At 45.5% G+C, this 16,262-nt stretch overlaps 1 protein-coding gene across 2 annotated transcripts in view; it reads left to right on the forward strand.

Moving 5' to 3' along the window:
* Positions 1–11,951: 11,951 nt before the first annotated feature.
* Positions 11,952–16,262, forward strand: part of APBA1 (amyloid beta precursor protein binding family A member 1) — a 279,089-nt gene continuing 274,778 nt past the window's right edge. Inside the window, exon 1 of one of the 2 annotated variants that reach the window (XM_069763607.1) lies at positions 11,952–12,221. The gene's annotated coding sequence lies outside the window, so the exon portion shown is untranslated. The remainder of the gene's footprint in view (positions 12,222–16,262) is intronic. The other variant, XM_069763615.1, reaches the window with a different exon arrangement.

Here is a 16,262-nt window from a genome sequence, read left to right on the forward strand (position 1 = left end):
GCCTATGGGGTGCAGTCTGATACTACAGGGTCTACCTATGGGGTGCTGTCTGATACTACAGGGTCTACCTATGGGGTGCTGTCTTATACTACAGGGTCTGCCTATGGGTTGCTGTCTTGTGCTATAGAGTCTGCATAGGGGTACTGCCTTGTGCTATAGAGTAGGCCTATGGGGAGTGCATTATACTATATGGAGTCCTATGGGGAGTGCATTATACTATATGGAGTCCTATGGGGAGTGCATTATACTATATGGAAGCTTATGGGGAGTGCATTATACTATATGGAGACCTATGGGGAGTGCATTATACTATATTTAGGATGATCTGGTGCATTATACTATATGGAGGCCATCTAGTGGGCCATCTGTTGTGAATTCTGTGGCAGAGCTCCCTCCTGTGGTCACAAGTGGTACTTCGGCTGATTCTCTCTGTAAGCTTCCGTTGGTGGAGGGAAGTGGTACTGCGGCTTCTGAGTTTCCTCCCTCAGGTGATGTGGTGAGGTCGTTAGGTGCTGCTCTACTTAACTCCACCTAGTGCTTTGATCCTGGCTTCCTGTCAATGTTCCAGTATTGGACTTGTTTTCCTCCTGGATCGTTCCTGTGGCCTGCTGCTCTGCATAGCTAAGTTTTCCTTTGCTATTTTGTTTGCTTTTCTTCTGTCCAGCTTATCTATTTGTTTGCTGGAAGCTCTGGGACGCATAGGGTGTACCTCCGTGCCGTTAGTTCGGTACGGAGGGTCTTTTTGCCCCCTTTGCGTGGTTTTTAGGGTTTTGTGTTGACCGCAAAGTTACCTTTACTATCCTCGCTCTGTTCAGAAAGTCGGGCCTCACTTTGCTAAATCTATTTCATCTCTACGTTTGTCTTTTCATCTTACTCACAGTCATTATATGTGGGGGGCTGCCTTTTCCTTTGGGGTATTTCTCTGAGGCAAGGTAGGCTTATTTTCTATCTTCAGGCTAGCTAGTTTCTCAGGCTGTGCCGAGTTGCATAGGTAGCGTTAGGCGCAATCCACGGCTGCCTCTAGTGTTGTTGGATAGGATTAGGGATTGCGGTCAACAGAGTTCCCACGTCTCAGAGCTCGTTCTATGTTTTTGGATTATTGTCAGATCACTGTATGTGCTCTGACCTCTATGTTCACTGTGGTACTGAATTGCCTAATCATAACAGTACAGGAAGCCAAAGTACTAATGATTCTCAATAGAGGGAAAAAAGAAGTTCTGAGACCTTTTTTTTTTCTCTGCACTGTGTTTTGCCTTTTTTTCCCCCTAGACATTTGGGTGGTTCAGGACACAGGTGTAGCAATGGACATTAGAAGTCTGTCTTCATGTGTGGATCAGCTCTCGGCAAGAGTACAAAAGATTCAAGACACTATTGATCAGAAATCTATGTTAGAACCAACAATTCCTATTCCTGATTTGTTTTTTGGTGATAGAACTAAGTTTCTGAGTTTCAAAAATAATTGTAAACTATTTCTGGCCTTGAAACCTCGCTCCTCTGGTGATCCAGTTCAACAGGTTTTGATCATTATTTCTTTTTTGCGTGGCGACCCTCAGGACTGGGCATTTTCTCTTGCGCCAGGAGATCCTGCATTAAGTAATATCGATGCGTTTTTCCTGGCGCTCGGATTGCTGTACGATGAGCCTAATTCTGTGGATCAGGCAGAAAAAAATTTGCTGGCTCTTTGTCAGGGTCAGGATGAGATAGAGTTATATTGTCAGAAATTTAGAAAGTGGTCAGTGCTCACTCAATGGAATGAATCTGCGCTGGCAGCTATGTTCAGAAAGGGTCTCTCTGAAGCCCTTAAGGATGTCATGGTGGGATTTCCTATGCCTGCTGGTTTGAATGAGTCTATGTCTTTGGCCATTCAGACTGGTCGACGCTTGCGTGAGCGTAAATCTGTGCACCATTTGGCGGTATTACCTGAGCTTAAACCTGAGCCTATGCAGTGCGATAGGACTTTGACCAGAGTTGAACGGCAAGAACACAGACGTCTGAATGGGCTGTGTTTCTACTGTGGTGATTCCACTCATGCTATCTCTGATTGTCCTAAGCGCACTAAGCGGTTCGCTAGGTTTGCCACCATTGGTACAGTACAGTCAAAATTTCTTCTGTCCATTACCTTGATCTGCTCTTTGTCATCGTATTCTGTCATGGCATTTGTGGATTCAGGCGCTGCCCTGAATTTGATGGACTTGGAGTATGCTAAGCATTGTGGGTTTTTCTTGGAGCCCTTGCAGTGTCCTATTCCATTGAGAGGAATTGATGCTACGCCTTTGGCCAAGAATAAGCCTCAGTACTGGACCCAGCTGACCATGTGCATGGCTCCTGCACATCAGGAGGTTATTCGCTTTCTGGTGTTGCATAATCTGCATGATGTGGTCGTGTTGGGGTTGCCATGGCTACAAGTCCATAATCCAGTATTAGATTGGAAATCCATGTCGGTGTCCAGCTGGGGTTGTCAGGGGGTACATGGTGATGTTCCATTTCTGTCAATTTCGTCATCCACCCCTTCTGAGGTTCCAGAGTTCTTGTCTGATTACCGGGATGTATTTGATGAGCCCAAGTCCGATGCCCTACCTCCGCATAGGGATTGTGATTGTGCTATCAATTTGATTCCTGGTAGTAAGTTCCCAAAAGGCCGATTGTTTAATTTATCTGTGCCTGAGCACGCCGCTATGCGCAGTTATGTGAAGGAGTCCCTGGAGAAGGGGCATATTCGCCAGTCATCGTCGCCATTAGGAGCAGGGTTCTTTTTTGTAGCCAAGAAGGATGGTTCGCTGAGACCTTGTATAGATTACCGCCTTCTAAATAAGATCACGGTTAAATTTCAGTACCCCTTGCCATTGTTATCTGATTTGTTTGCTCGGATTAAGGGGGCTAGTTGGTTCACCAAGATAGATCTTCGTGGTGCGTATAATCTTGTGCGAATTAAGCGAGGCGATGAATGGAAAACTGCATTTAATACGCCCGAGGGTCATTTTGAGTATCTAGTAATGCCATTCGGACTTGCCAATGCTCCATCAGTGTTTCAGTCCTTTATGCATGACATCTTCCGAGAGTACCTGGATAAATTCCTGATTGTGTACTTGGATGACATTTTGATCTTCTCGGATGATTGGGAGTCTCATGTGAAGCAGGTCAGAACGGTTTTTCAGGTCCTGCGTGCTAATTCTTTGTTTGTGAAGGGATCAAAGTGTCTCTTTGGTGTGCAGAAGGTTTCATTTTTGGGGTTCATCTTTTCCCCTTCTACTATCGAGATGGATCCTGTTAAGGTCCAAGCCATCCATGATTGGACTCAGCCGACATCTCTGAAAAGTCTGCAAAAGTTCCTGGGCTTTGCTAATTTTTATCGTCGCTTCATCTGTAATTTTTCTAGCATTGCCAAACCATTGACCGATTTGACCAAGAAGGGTGCTGATTTGGTTAATTGGTCTTCTGCTGCTGTGGAAGCTTTTCAGGAGTTGAAGCGTCGTTTTTGTTCTGCCCCTGTGTTGTGTCAGCCAGATGTTTCTCTTCCGTTCCAGGTCGAGGTTGATGCTTCTGAGATTGGAGCAGGGGCGGTTTTGTCACAGAGAGGTTCTGATTGCTCAGTGATGAAACCATGTGCTTTCTTTTCCAGGAAGTTTTCGCCCGCTGAGCGTAATTATGATGTTGGCAATCGAGAGTTGCTGGCCATGAAGTGGGCATTCGAGGAGTGGCGTCATTGGCTTGAAGGAGCTAAGCATCGCGTGGTAGTCTTGACTGATCATAAGAACTTGACTTATCTCGAGTCCGCCATGCAGTTGAATCCTAGACAAGCTCGTTGGTCGTTGTTTTTTGCCCGTTTTGACTTTGTGATTTCATACCTTCCGGGCTCTAAAAATGTGAAGGCGGATGCTCTGTCTAGGAGTTTTGTGCCCGACTCTCCGGGTGTATCTGAGCCGGCGGGTATCCTCAAAGAGGGAGTAATTGTGTCTGCCATCTCCCCTGATTTGCGGCGAGTGCTGCAAAAATTTCAGGCTAATAAACCTGATCGTTGTCCAGCGGAGAAACTGTTTGTCCCTGATAGGTGGACGAATAAAGTTATCTCTGAGGTTCATTGTTCGGTCTTGGCTGGTCATCCTGGAATCTTTGGTACCAGAGAGTTAGTGGCTAGATCCTTTTGGTGGCCATCTCTGTCGCGGGATGTGCGTACTTTTGTGCAGTCCTGTGGGATTTGTGCTCGGGCTAAGCCCTGCTGTTCTCGTGCCAGTGGGTTGCTTTTGCCTTTGCCAGTTCCGAAGAGGCCTTGGACACATATCTCTATGGATTTTATTTCAGATCTTCCCGTTTCTCAAAAGATGTCAGTCATTTGGGTGGTCTGTGATCGCTTTTCTAAGATGGTCCATTTGGTACCCTTGTCTAAATTGCCTTCCTCCTCTGATTTGGTGCCATTGTTCTTCCAGCATGTGGTTCGTTTACATGGCATTCCAGAGAATATCGTTTCTGACAGAGGTTCCCAGTTTGTTTCGAGGTTTTGGCGAGCTTTTTGTGGTAGGATGGGCATTGACTTGTCTTTCTCCTCGGCTTTCCATCCTCAGACTAATGGCCAGACCGAACGAACCAATCAGACCTTGGAAACATATCTGAGATGTTTTGTTTCTGCTGATCAGGATGACTGGGTGTCCTTTTTGCCTTTGGCTGAGTTCGCCCTTAATAATCGGGCTAGCTCAGCTACCTTGGTTTCGCGATTTTTCTGCAACTCTGGGTTCCATCCTCGTTTCTCGTCAGGACAGGTTGAGTCTTCGGACTGTCCTGGTGTGGATACTGTGGTGGACAGGTTGCAGCAGATTTGGACTCAGGTAGTGGACAATTTGACCTTGTCCCAGGAGAAGGCTCAACGTTTTGCTAATCGCAGACGCTGTGTGGGTCCCCGACTTCGTGTTGGGGATCTGGTTTGGTTATCTTCTCGTCATATTCCTATGAAGGTTTCCTCTCCTAAGTTTAAACCTCGTTTCATTGGTCCGTATAGGATTTCTGAGGTTCTTAATCCTGTGTCTTTTCGTCTGACCCTTCCAGATTCTTTTTCCATACATAACGTATTCCATAGGTCATTGTTGCGGAGATACGTGGCACCTATGGTTCCTTCTGTTGACCCTCCTGCCCCGGTTTTGGTGGAGGGGGAGTTGGAGTATATTGTGGAGAAGATTTTGGATTCTCGTGTTTCAAGACGGAAACTCCAGTATCTGGTTAAGTGGAAGGGTTATGCTCAGGAAGATAATTCCTGGGTCTTTGCCTCTGATGTCCATGCTCCCGATCTTGTTCGTGCCTTTCATGTGGCTCATCCTGGTTGGCCTGGGGGCTCTGGTGAGGGTTCGGTGACCCCTCCTCAAGGGGGGGGTACTGTTGTGAATTCTGTGGCAGAGCTCCCTCCTGTGGTCACAAGTGGTACTTCGGCTGATTCTCTCTGTAAGCTTCCGTTGGTGGAGGGAAGTGGTACTGCGGCTTCTGAGTTTCCTCCCTCAGGTGATGTGGTGAGGTCGTTAGGTGCTGCTCTACTTAACTCCACCTAGTGCTTTGATCCTGGCTTCCTGTCAATGTTCCAGTATTGGACTTGTTTTCCTCCTGGATCGTTCCTGTGGCCTGCTGCTCTGCATAGCTAAGTTTTCCTTTGCTATTTTGTTTGCTTTTCTTCTGTCCAGCTTATCTATTTGTTTGCTGGAAGCTCTGGGACGCAGAGGGTGTACCTCCGTGCCGTTAGTTCGGTACAGAGGGTCTTTTTGCCCCCTTTGCGTGGTTTTTAGGGTTTTGTGTTGACCGCAAAGTTACCTTTACTATCCTCGTTCTGTTCAGAAAGTCGGGCCTCACTTTGCTAAATCTATTTCATCTCTACGTTTGTCTTTTCATCTTACTCACAGTCATTATATGTGGGGGGCTGCCTTTTCCTTTGGGGTATTTCTCTGAGGCAAGGTAGGCTTATTTTCTATCTTCAGGCTAGCTAGTTTCTCAGGCTGTGCCGAGTTGCATAGGTAGCGTTAGGCGCAATCCACGGCTGCCTCTAGTGTTGTTGGATAGGATTAGGGATTGCGGTCAACAGAGTTCCCACGTCTCAGAGCTCGTTCTATGTTTTTGGATTATTGTCAGATCACTGTATGTGCTCTGACCTCTATGTTCACTGTGGTACTGAATTGCCTAATCATAACAGCCATCATACAGTGTGGAGATTACAGTGAAGGGGCCATCATACAGTGTTGGAGCCATCAAACAATTTGGGGGCTACTAAGGGGTCAGTATACTGTGTGGATGGTACTATACAGAGGGGGGCATTATACTGTATAGGGGAGCTGTACAGGGGGGCAGACTCTGGACATTATTAAATGTAAAGTAGGCACTTCTTGTTATAGGGGATCTCAGGTTACTGTGACTATCAAAGGGGCACACATGGCAATATTGCTTTCTAGGGGGCACAATATGGGCACTGTTTTCTAGGGCACTTGCACCCGGCATTACTATATTCTAGAGGGGTGCTTTAGAATTTAGACGGCACAGAAAACCGCACAGCAGGTCCAGTAATAGGGACACATATGGCAGCAGCGGCTCAGTATTGGGGAATCAGGTGCAGTAATAGGGACACATAAGGCAGCAGCTCAGTATTGGGGTATCAGCAGGATGAGGAGTTTGTGCAGGTTGCGATTAGATGGTGATTCCTGGAATATAAGAAGTGAAATGTGTCTTTGTGGTTTTCTCTGCAGCCGAGTCCTGGCTGGAAGAAGTTGTCATGTCAGTCTGGGCCAGATGGCAAAGATGGGAAAAGTGAACGATTCCATCAGAGAACATCAGCGGTAAGACATTATCTATAGCTGTGCTGTGATCTCTTACATGTTCTGTAGGACTGGTTTATACCACTGACCACATGGCTGTAATATCCATGTTGGTCGTTATATAGAGATTATCTTCAGTAACAGGGCAGTCATCTGCTAAGGTTCTCCTCCACTATTAGGGCGCGTCACCGAATTGTAATGAAGGTTACCTGGTTAGAGGCCCACTCAGAAGCTTTGCCCCCCCTTGAACCAAAACCCTAGCTACGCTTCTGCTTGTAACCTGACGTTAAATTCATCCATTGGTTGTATAAATTATTCCTTTGAAAGCTGAAACCCTCCGAAATGTGGTTTAGGTTAAGAAAATAATTTGGCATCAATGCAGAAATATTGATCAGTTAATTGATACAGAATGGTCAGATTTTGGCAAGACAAAAGTTTTGTCGCCTGGTCATATAATGCACCCAATCCTAGTTTACATCGTCACCTCTGCTCAGTAAATGATCGGTTAATTAGTGTGGGTGTATATAAAGAAACCCAGCACCCCAGACCTTCACTTGAACTGCAACTTGAGCTCTGACAACATGCCAATAAACCACCCTGTGACCAAAGCCTGGATTATCAAGAGGCTGAAGACCAGATCCTCTGCAGAGGTGGCTGGCACCTTTAATGTGTCTCAGCGTCAAATACAAAGAATTAAAAAAAGATTTGAAGAGACTGGAGATGTGTTTGACAAGCCCAGGTCCAGCAGACCCCGCAAGACAACTGCTCAGGAGGAACGTTTGTTGGTTAGAAAATCCAAAGCAAGCGCCTCTTCCACTGCAGCAGAGCTCCAACAGGCCTGGTCACCTCAAGTCCCTGTGTCAACTAGAACAGTTTGTAGAATTCTGTCTCGAAATGGCCTCCATGGTCGAATCAGTGCCCAGAAGCCAGCACTAAACAAAAGGCAAATAAAAAACCGTGTGGCATTTGCGAAGTCCCACAGCCTGCTAAACAGATGGACGCTGGAAAAGTGGCAGAAGGTGGATTTCTCTGATGAATCTTCAGTAGAATTACACCACAGCTGCCGCAAATACTGTAGGAGACCTACTGGAGCCCGTGTGGATCCAAAATATACTCTGAAAAAAGTTAAATTTGGTGGTGGAAAGATCATGGTCTGGGGTTACATTCAGTATGGGGGTGTGTGAAACATTTGCAAGGTGGAAGGCAATATCAATAGCCTAAAATATCAAGAAGTATTAGCTACCTCTTATATTCCAAATCATAAAAGGGGTCAAATTCTGCAGCAGGATGGTGCTCCATCTCATACATCCATCTCTACAACAAAGTTCCTCCAGGCAAAAAAGATCAAGTTGCTCAAGGACTGGCCAGCCCAGTCACCAGACTTGAACATCTTTGAGCATGTTTGGGTTAGGATGAAAGAGGAAGCTTGGAAGACAAAACCAAAGAATCTAGATGAACTCTGGGAGGCATTGAAGTCTGTATTCTTTGCTATTCCTGATGACTTCATTAACCCCTTAAGCCCCAAGGGTGGTTTGCACGTTAATGACCGGGATAATTTTTACAATTCTGACCACTGTCCATTTGTGAGGTTATAACTCTGGAACGCTTCAACGGATCCTGATGATTAATAACAATAATCTTTATATAGCGCTAACATATTCCGCAGCGCTTTACAGTTTTGCACACATTATCATCACTGTCCCTGATGGGGCTCACAATCTAGAATCCCTATCAGTATGTCTTTGGAATGTGGGAGGAAACCAGAGTGCCCGGAGGAAACCCACGCAAACACGGAGAGAACATACAAACTCTTTGCAGATGTTGTCTTGGGTGGGATTAGAACCCAGGACCCCAGCACTGCAATGCAGCAGTGCTAACCACTGCGCCACCGTGCTGCCCTATTCTGACATTGATTCTGACATTGTTTTCTCATGACATATTGTACTTCATGATAGTGGTAAAATTTCTTCGATAACACTTGCGTTTATTTGTGAAAAAAACAGAAATTTGGTGAAAATTTTGCAATTTTCCAACTTTGAATTTTTATGCCCTTAAGTCACAGAGATATGTCACACAAAATACTTAATAAGTAACATTTCCCACATGTCTACTTTACATCAGCACAATTTTGGAACCAACTTTCTTTTTGTTAGGGAGTTATAAGGGTTAAAAGTTGACCAGCAGTTTCTCATTTTTACAACAGCATTTTTTTTAGGGACCACATCTCATTTGAAGTCATTTTGAGGGGTCTATATGATAGAAAATAACCAAGTGTGACACCATTCTAAAAACTGCACCCCTCAAGGTGCTCAAAACCACATTCAAGAAATTTATTAACCCTCCAGGTGTTTCACAGGAATTTTTGGAATGTTTAAATAAAAATGAACAATTAACTTTTTTTCACACAAAATTTACTTCAGCTCCAATTTGTTTTATTTTACCAAGGGTATCAGGAGAAAAAAGTTGTTGTACAATTTGTGCTGAGTATGCCGATACCCCATATGTGGGGGTAAACCACTGTTTGGGCGCATGGCAGAGCTCGGAAGGGAAGGGGCGCTATTTGACTTTTCAATGCAAAATTGACTGGAATTGAGATGGGATGCCATGTTGCATTTGGAGAGCCCCTGATGTGCCTCAACATTGAAACCCCCCACAAGTGACACCTTTTTGGAAAGTAGACCCCCTAAGGAACTTATCTAGATGTGTGGTGAGCACTTTGACCCACCAAGTGCTTCACAGAAGTTTATAATGCAGAGCCGTAAAAATTAAAAATTATATTTTATCACAAAAATGATTTTTTGGCCCTCATTTTTTTTATTTTTCCAAGGGTAAGAGAAGAAATTTGACGCCAAAAGTTGTTGTGCAATTCGTCCTGAGAACGCTGATACCCCATATGTTGGGCTAAACCCCTGTTTGGGCGCACGGAAGAGCTCGGAAGGGAAGGAGCACTGTTTTACTTTTTCAATGTAGAATTGGCTGGAATTGAGATCAGACACCATGTCGCGTTTGGAGATCCCCCTGATGTGCCTAAACAGTGGAAAACCCCAATTCTAACTGAAACCCTAACCCTAGCCCTAACCCTACTCCTAACCCTAGCCCTAACCCTAATCCTAACCCTAGCTCTAATCCTATCCCTAGCCCTAACCCTAATGGGAAAATGGAAATAAAAACATTTTTTTAATTTTATTATTTTTCCCTAACTAAGGGGGTGATGAACGGCGGTTTGATTTACTTTTATAGCGGGTTTTTTTAGCAGATTTTTATGATTGACAGCCATCACAGACTAAAAGACGCTTTTTATTGCAAAAAATTGGTTTTGCGTCTCCACATTTTGAGAGCTATAATTTTTCCATATTTTGGTCCATAGAGTCATGTGAGGTCTTGTTTTTTGCAGGACGAGTTGATGTTTTTATTGGTAATATTTTCAGGCACGTGACATTTTTTGATAACTTTTTATTTCGATTTTTGTGAGGCAGAATGATGAAAAACCAGCTAGTCATGAATTTATTTTGGGGGGGGGCATTTATACCGTTCCACGTTTGGTTAAATGGATAAAGCAGTTTTATTCTTCGGGTCAGTATGATTACAGCGATACCTCATTTAGGCTACGTTCACACTAGCGTTATGCTAGTTTGCGTCGGGCGATGCCGCGGCGACGCATGTGTCATGCGCCCCTATATTTAACATGGGGGACGCATGCGTTTTTGTTTGTTGCGTTGTGCGACGCATGCGTCTTTTTTGCCGCAAGCGTCGGACCAAGAAAACGCAACAAGTTGCATTTTTCTTGCGTCCGAATTTCGGCAAAAAACGACGCATGCGTCGCAAAACGCAGCGTTTCTGCATGCGTTTTGGTGCGTTTTTGCATGCGTTGTGTCGCCGACACAGCGGCGCACAACGCTAATGTGAACGTAGCCTTATATCATTTTTTATGTTTTGGCGCTTTTATACGATAAAAACTATTCTATAGCAAAAAAAATTATTTTTGCAACGCCTTATTCTGGGGACTATAACTTTTTTATTTTTTTGCTGATGATGTATGGACGGCTTGCTTTTTGCGGGACAAGATGACGTTTTCAGCGGTACCATGGTTATCATGTTATAGGGTCAGATCGCTGATCTGAGACTTTGCAGAGCACTGTGTCAGATCAGTGATCTGACATGCAGGGCTGCAGGCTTACCAGCTCTTGCTCTGAGCAGGCGCTTGTAATCCACCTCCCTGCAGGACTCGGATGTAGCCCCGCGGCCATTTTGGATCCGGGGCCTGCAGGGAGGAGACGCTCGGTACAAGGTGAGCACATCGCCTTGTACCGAGGGACTCAGGGAAGCACGCAGGGAGCCCTCTCCCTGCGCGATGCTTCCCTGTACCGCCGAAACGCTGCGATCATGGTTGAAATAGCCCTTGGTGGGGTCATGGTTGACATAGCCCTTGGTGGGGTCATGCTTGACTGGGTCGGCAACATGGCCTGGTAGGGATAGTCGTCCGGGTATCTGGCTGGACAAAAAGTTGGTGGTAGCCTGCTTGAGCCTTTTGGCTAAGGCCCCTTTCACACATCAGTTTTTTGCCAGCAGTCACAATCTGTCAAATGTTGAAAAAACGGATCCGTTGCAGATTGTGAAAAACTGATGCAACGGATCCAACTAGCTGATCCAGCTAATAGGATCCTACAAAAATCGGAGCATGCTCAGTTAAGAAAAACTAAATCCGCGCCGGATTCTGTCATTTGACGGATCCGGCGCCATAGGCTTCCATCCTAGCAAACAACGGATGCCGATGGATTCGTCGCTGACCGTTTTTTCGACGGACACAAAAAAGTTACTATGTCCGTTTTCTCCGGCTGCCAGATAAACAATTTTCAACGGATCCGGTGAACGAAGGATGAAACGTGAGGCCATCCATCGCAATCCGTCGCTAATACAAGTCTATGAGAAAAAGACAGAGCTAGCGGCAACAGTCGCCGGATTGAGACTGATGGCAAAAGACTGATGTGTGAAAGGGCCCTTAGCTGTGATGATTGGTTAATCTGTTTAATAAGTTGACATGTTACTATGGTTATCATTATGATCTGTTTTAAGAGTCAAATAAAGGCCGTGGCCAAGTGTCATCCAATGTGTGGGCTAGTTACGTGCGATGCCATGCTCTGTGTGTGTGGATGGGCCAGGTGGCAGCTCTGCAGGGCAGTACATGCAGCCCTGCCGCAGGACAATGCCAGCCTGTGCAGCAGCAGCCATAGGTAGAGCAGGGAGTGCCCGGCCAGGCTGGGTACTGATGTCACAGGAGAGGAGGAGCGCTCACACAGGGCTGCTGGTGGCTGCAGGAGGAGGAGGAGGAAGATGGTGGAATCAGATGTGAGAACCGCTGCTGCCCCCAGCCCCCAGTCTCCGAGCTGTCACCGGCTCTGCCGCTAATGCCCACCGCTGCCAGCTCTCTCCAGGGGTTTATGGGTAAGTGCAGGATGTGGGCAGTGGTCATGCAGCCGAGGTGCACCTTCCTGGGAGAGGTGTGGACTGCCAGGCTGCTGGAGGAGCAGATGGCCTGGTATGCGGACAGTGGGTGGGTGCCGCATCTGCTGGGAACTTACCCTGGTACCATTGGCAGATGGAGGGATGCAGTGCCGGGCACAGGCCCGTCTGCTGGAATGAGTGACAGTGGGGAGGCAAGGGTTAATCCGCGTGCCAGCTTGTCACCTAGGGGGAAGGATGGCAGCCCCAGCTGTGATTAGTGCCAGTGCTGGAGCGGAGGAAGCACATGGCAGGAGGCTGGCACTTCTTGTGATGTATAGGCATGTGTAGTGCCACCTCTGACAGCCATAGGCATGGATGTGGCTGCATGCCCTGTGCCATCACACTCATGCCATGAGCATCACATCCTTGATTTGTGTATAAGGCTACGTTCAGACTAGCGTTGTGCTAGTCTGCGTCGGCGCCGCGTCGGGCGACGCAGCGGCGACGCATGCGTCATGCGCCCCTATGTTTAACATGGGGGACGCATGCGTTTTTGCTTGTTGCGTTTTGCGACGCGTGCGTCTTTTTTGCCGCAAGCGTCGGACCAAGAAAACGCAACAAGTTGCATTTTTCTTGCGTCCGATTTTCGGCAAAAAACGACGCACGCGTCGCAAAACGCAGCGTTTTTGCGTGCGTTTTGCCGCGTTTTTTGGTGCGTTGTGCGTCGCGTCGCCGACGCAGCGGCGCACAACGCTAGTCTGAACGTAGCCTAACCCTCCCTGTATTTATTAACCTGCTACTAATCCTGACTGGGACATTCACTGAATGACGAGAGTCCTGAAGATCATGCCTCTGCTGGAAATCACAGAAATGGGGAGGACGGTGCCAACCGGGTAACGGAAAGTGCATTCATTATACAGATCAAGGATGGGTGGGCAGACATGGAATTGTTCCTGGCTATTAGATAGATATGAGATAGATAGATAAATGATAGATAGATAGATAGATAGATATGGGATAGAGAGATAGATAGACAGATGATAGATAGATATGGGGTAGATATGGGATAGATAGGTAGATGTATAGATAGATAGATAGATAGATAGATAGATAGATAGATATGGGATTGGTAGATAGATAGATAGATATGGGATAGATAGATAGATAGATAGATAGATATGGGATTGGTAGATAGATGTATAGATAGATAGATAGATATGGGATAGATAGATAGATAGATAGATATGAGATAGATATGGGATAGATAGATAGATAGATATGAGATAGATATGGGATAGATAGATGTATAGATAGATAGATAGATATGGGATAGATAGATAGATAGATAGATAGATAGATAGATAGATAGATAGATATGGGATAGATAGATAGATAGATAGATAGATAGATAGATAGATAGATATGGGATAGATAGATAGATAGATAGATATGGGATATATAGATATGAGATAGATATGGGATAGATAGATAGATAGATAGATAGGAAAGAAACAAATGTGATAGATTAGATCTGCTGGCATCTATATGGCTTTGTAGTCGCCTTTGACTCCAAAAGCAGAGAATGTTGTAGTGGACAATATGTTTTTGCCGGGTCCTGTTGTCCTAAGCGTCGCTGATTATGCTTGTCAATGCCATGTACTGGCCAAGTCTCCTGCCAGAAGGACACTTACATTTGGAGAATGATAGCCTATAGATATGGCCAGTACACATCAGGAGAATGACCCAGCTCAGTGACCAATGTGAGGTGTAGTGATCTCTGCTGATCGACCTTGGTCAGACTCACCCTTTGGTTTATTTAATAGATACATAGGGAGGTAGATGGAGAAATCTTGATTACACCGCCTGTGTCAGCTGCCTGCTATATGTTAGTAGCTTGTGATCCTCACCTCTGTACAGGACATATTCTCTTTCGCTCCCCGCAGATATATGCTAGAATATATGGTAAGGAAATATATGAAGTTTCTGATCCCGACCTGTGAGATTTAGCTCCGATATTATAACATTGCCATATTATATATACACAGAAGAAGTAGTATAAGGACAAAATGAGAAATACTGCAAAACAAACCGAAGGTGAGAAGAGAGAAAATAAGGAATCTGTAGGGATAGCAGCGTAGAGTATGAAACGTCCTAAATTCTGCTAATATTGGTGCGGCGGCCATATATCCTAATTATAACTGTGCGCGTCAAGCTGTGCCAGCGTGCCCTGATTGCTTTCTAACATCAGTGGCACAACAGAATTTATGATTAATTTTCTCATAATAACAGTATAATTTTCTTGAGCATTTGTATTCTGGTGTATAATGTGGCGTTTAAATAGGTTATCCGGGACTTTGTAATTGGGTGGTGGGGTGTTGGATTGTCGCCAATCTCAAGGATGAGCTGTTTGAAGGTGGTAAAACTGCATCCCCTTCATCACTTTCCAGGCACAATGCCTGTTACTTTCCATTCAAGTGAATGGGACCGGGGTGTAATACCAGGCACGGCCACTACTAGAAGTGCAGCGCTGCGCCTGGTAAACAATGAAGGCTATGCAGCACTAGCCTCTGCCCTTCAGCAGCTGAGTGGTGGGGATACCTAGATGGGGCCTCCCACCCACCTTGTATTGACAGCCTATACTGAGGATAGCCCATCAGCCAAGTCTAGGATAACCCATTTCACTTCTGTGGTCAGAAATGTGACAATAGCACTAATGTGTGCATGCCAAGCTTTCTGATGTTAAAATTGATAGTTGGGATAGGCTGCAGCTTTCATTTGATTGTTACGTCCTGAGCTTTGGACCCAGCTGATCGGTTATTGATGATGATGATGATGATAGTCCATTGGTATCGTAATCCCGACTATCTTCTATATACTTTACACAAAGAAATGCTTTACTATTAATCTGACCTGTTTGACCACTTGTCTTTTATTGAAGAATGTGTCCGAATGATGTCCTGTTCTTTTTCGGTTATTTAGGACCCCCAGTTCCTTTGAGTGGTTATCTAGGAATGGGAAATTGTACATTGGCAGCGTGCACTTCAACACTTGTGCCTACACAATAGCGCAAGCTAACAAGCTTAGCTTCTATGATTGTGTCACTGCGCCCACAACACGTTTTTTACCCTACAAAATCCTGTTTTCATCTTTTTAGCTTGTTTTTTCTTGTTTATTGACACCAGCAACAACAGATAACGGCAGATGGTGCTTCATTGTGTTGGTGCATAATCAGCGCTCATTTATTATCAGCGTCGAGTGAGATCAAATCAGCCTGGATCCACTCAATGGCTGCCAGTTCTGCTTTCTGTAACATCAGTATACCTGCTGTGTCACGCTGCTAAGGACCAGGTCCCTGAAATGTAGGCATTTGCTTGTGGAGTCTTTTCACAGATGCCTAAAAATGTCTCCTTGTCTTCCTGTGACGAATGGAGCGACGCGAGGGACTTCACACCAACGGCTTCAATGCCATCATTTCTTTACTGTGTGAATTTGTCCTTGAAATCTTGTCGCGAGAGTCATATGAAAGTCATGTGAAAAATGGCGTGTAACTTTCTCCTGGAAATTAGCCCAACACTACAATTTATAGGATGTAGCTACGATGTAAGGCCTCAGTCAGGTGTCAGTTTTTCTCGCGTTCTAGCCCTGTTGTTCATGTATAGAACTCGTACCTATTAGGGTATGTGTCCACATTCAGGATTGCATCAGGATTTGGTCAGGATTTTTCCTGAGGTCACTGGCAGGTCACCTGCGTTGTCCTTGCGTTGTTTCAGCATTGTAAACAGACATGCTGCGTTCTTATAAGACGCGCCGCATGTCCGTTTCCGCAGGTCTGCCGCATGCGTCTTTTAATGCATAGTGGACACGGGATTTCATGAAATCCCCTCCACTATGCTGTAGCATCTGGATGCTGCGTGTTTGACGCTGCGGCTCTACGCAGCGTCAAACGCAGCGTTTCCTGAACGTGGAAACATACCCTTACAGTCTATGGTGCTCTTCACATGTCCATGTATTTTTCGCGGACAGTGTTCTGCACAAAATAAA

The sequence above is a fragment of the Ranitomeya imitator genome, chromosome 1 (assembly GCF_032444005.1).
Source record: "Ranitomeya imitator isolate aRanImi1 chromosome 1, aRanImi1.pri, whole genome shotgun sequence".
NCBI classification, from domain to species: domain Eukaryota; kingdom Metazoa; phylum Chordata; class Amphibia; order Anura; family Dendrobatidae; genus Ranitomeya; species Ranitomeya imitator.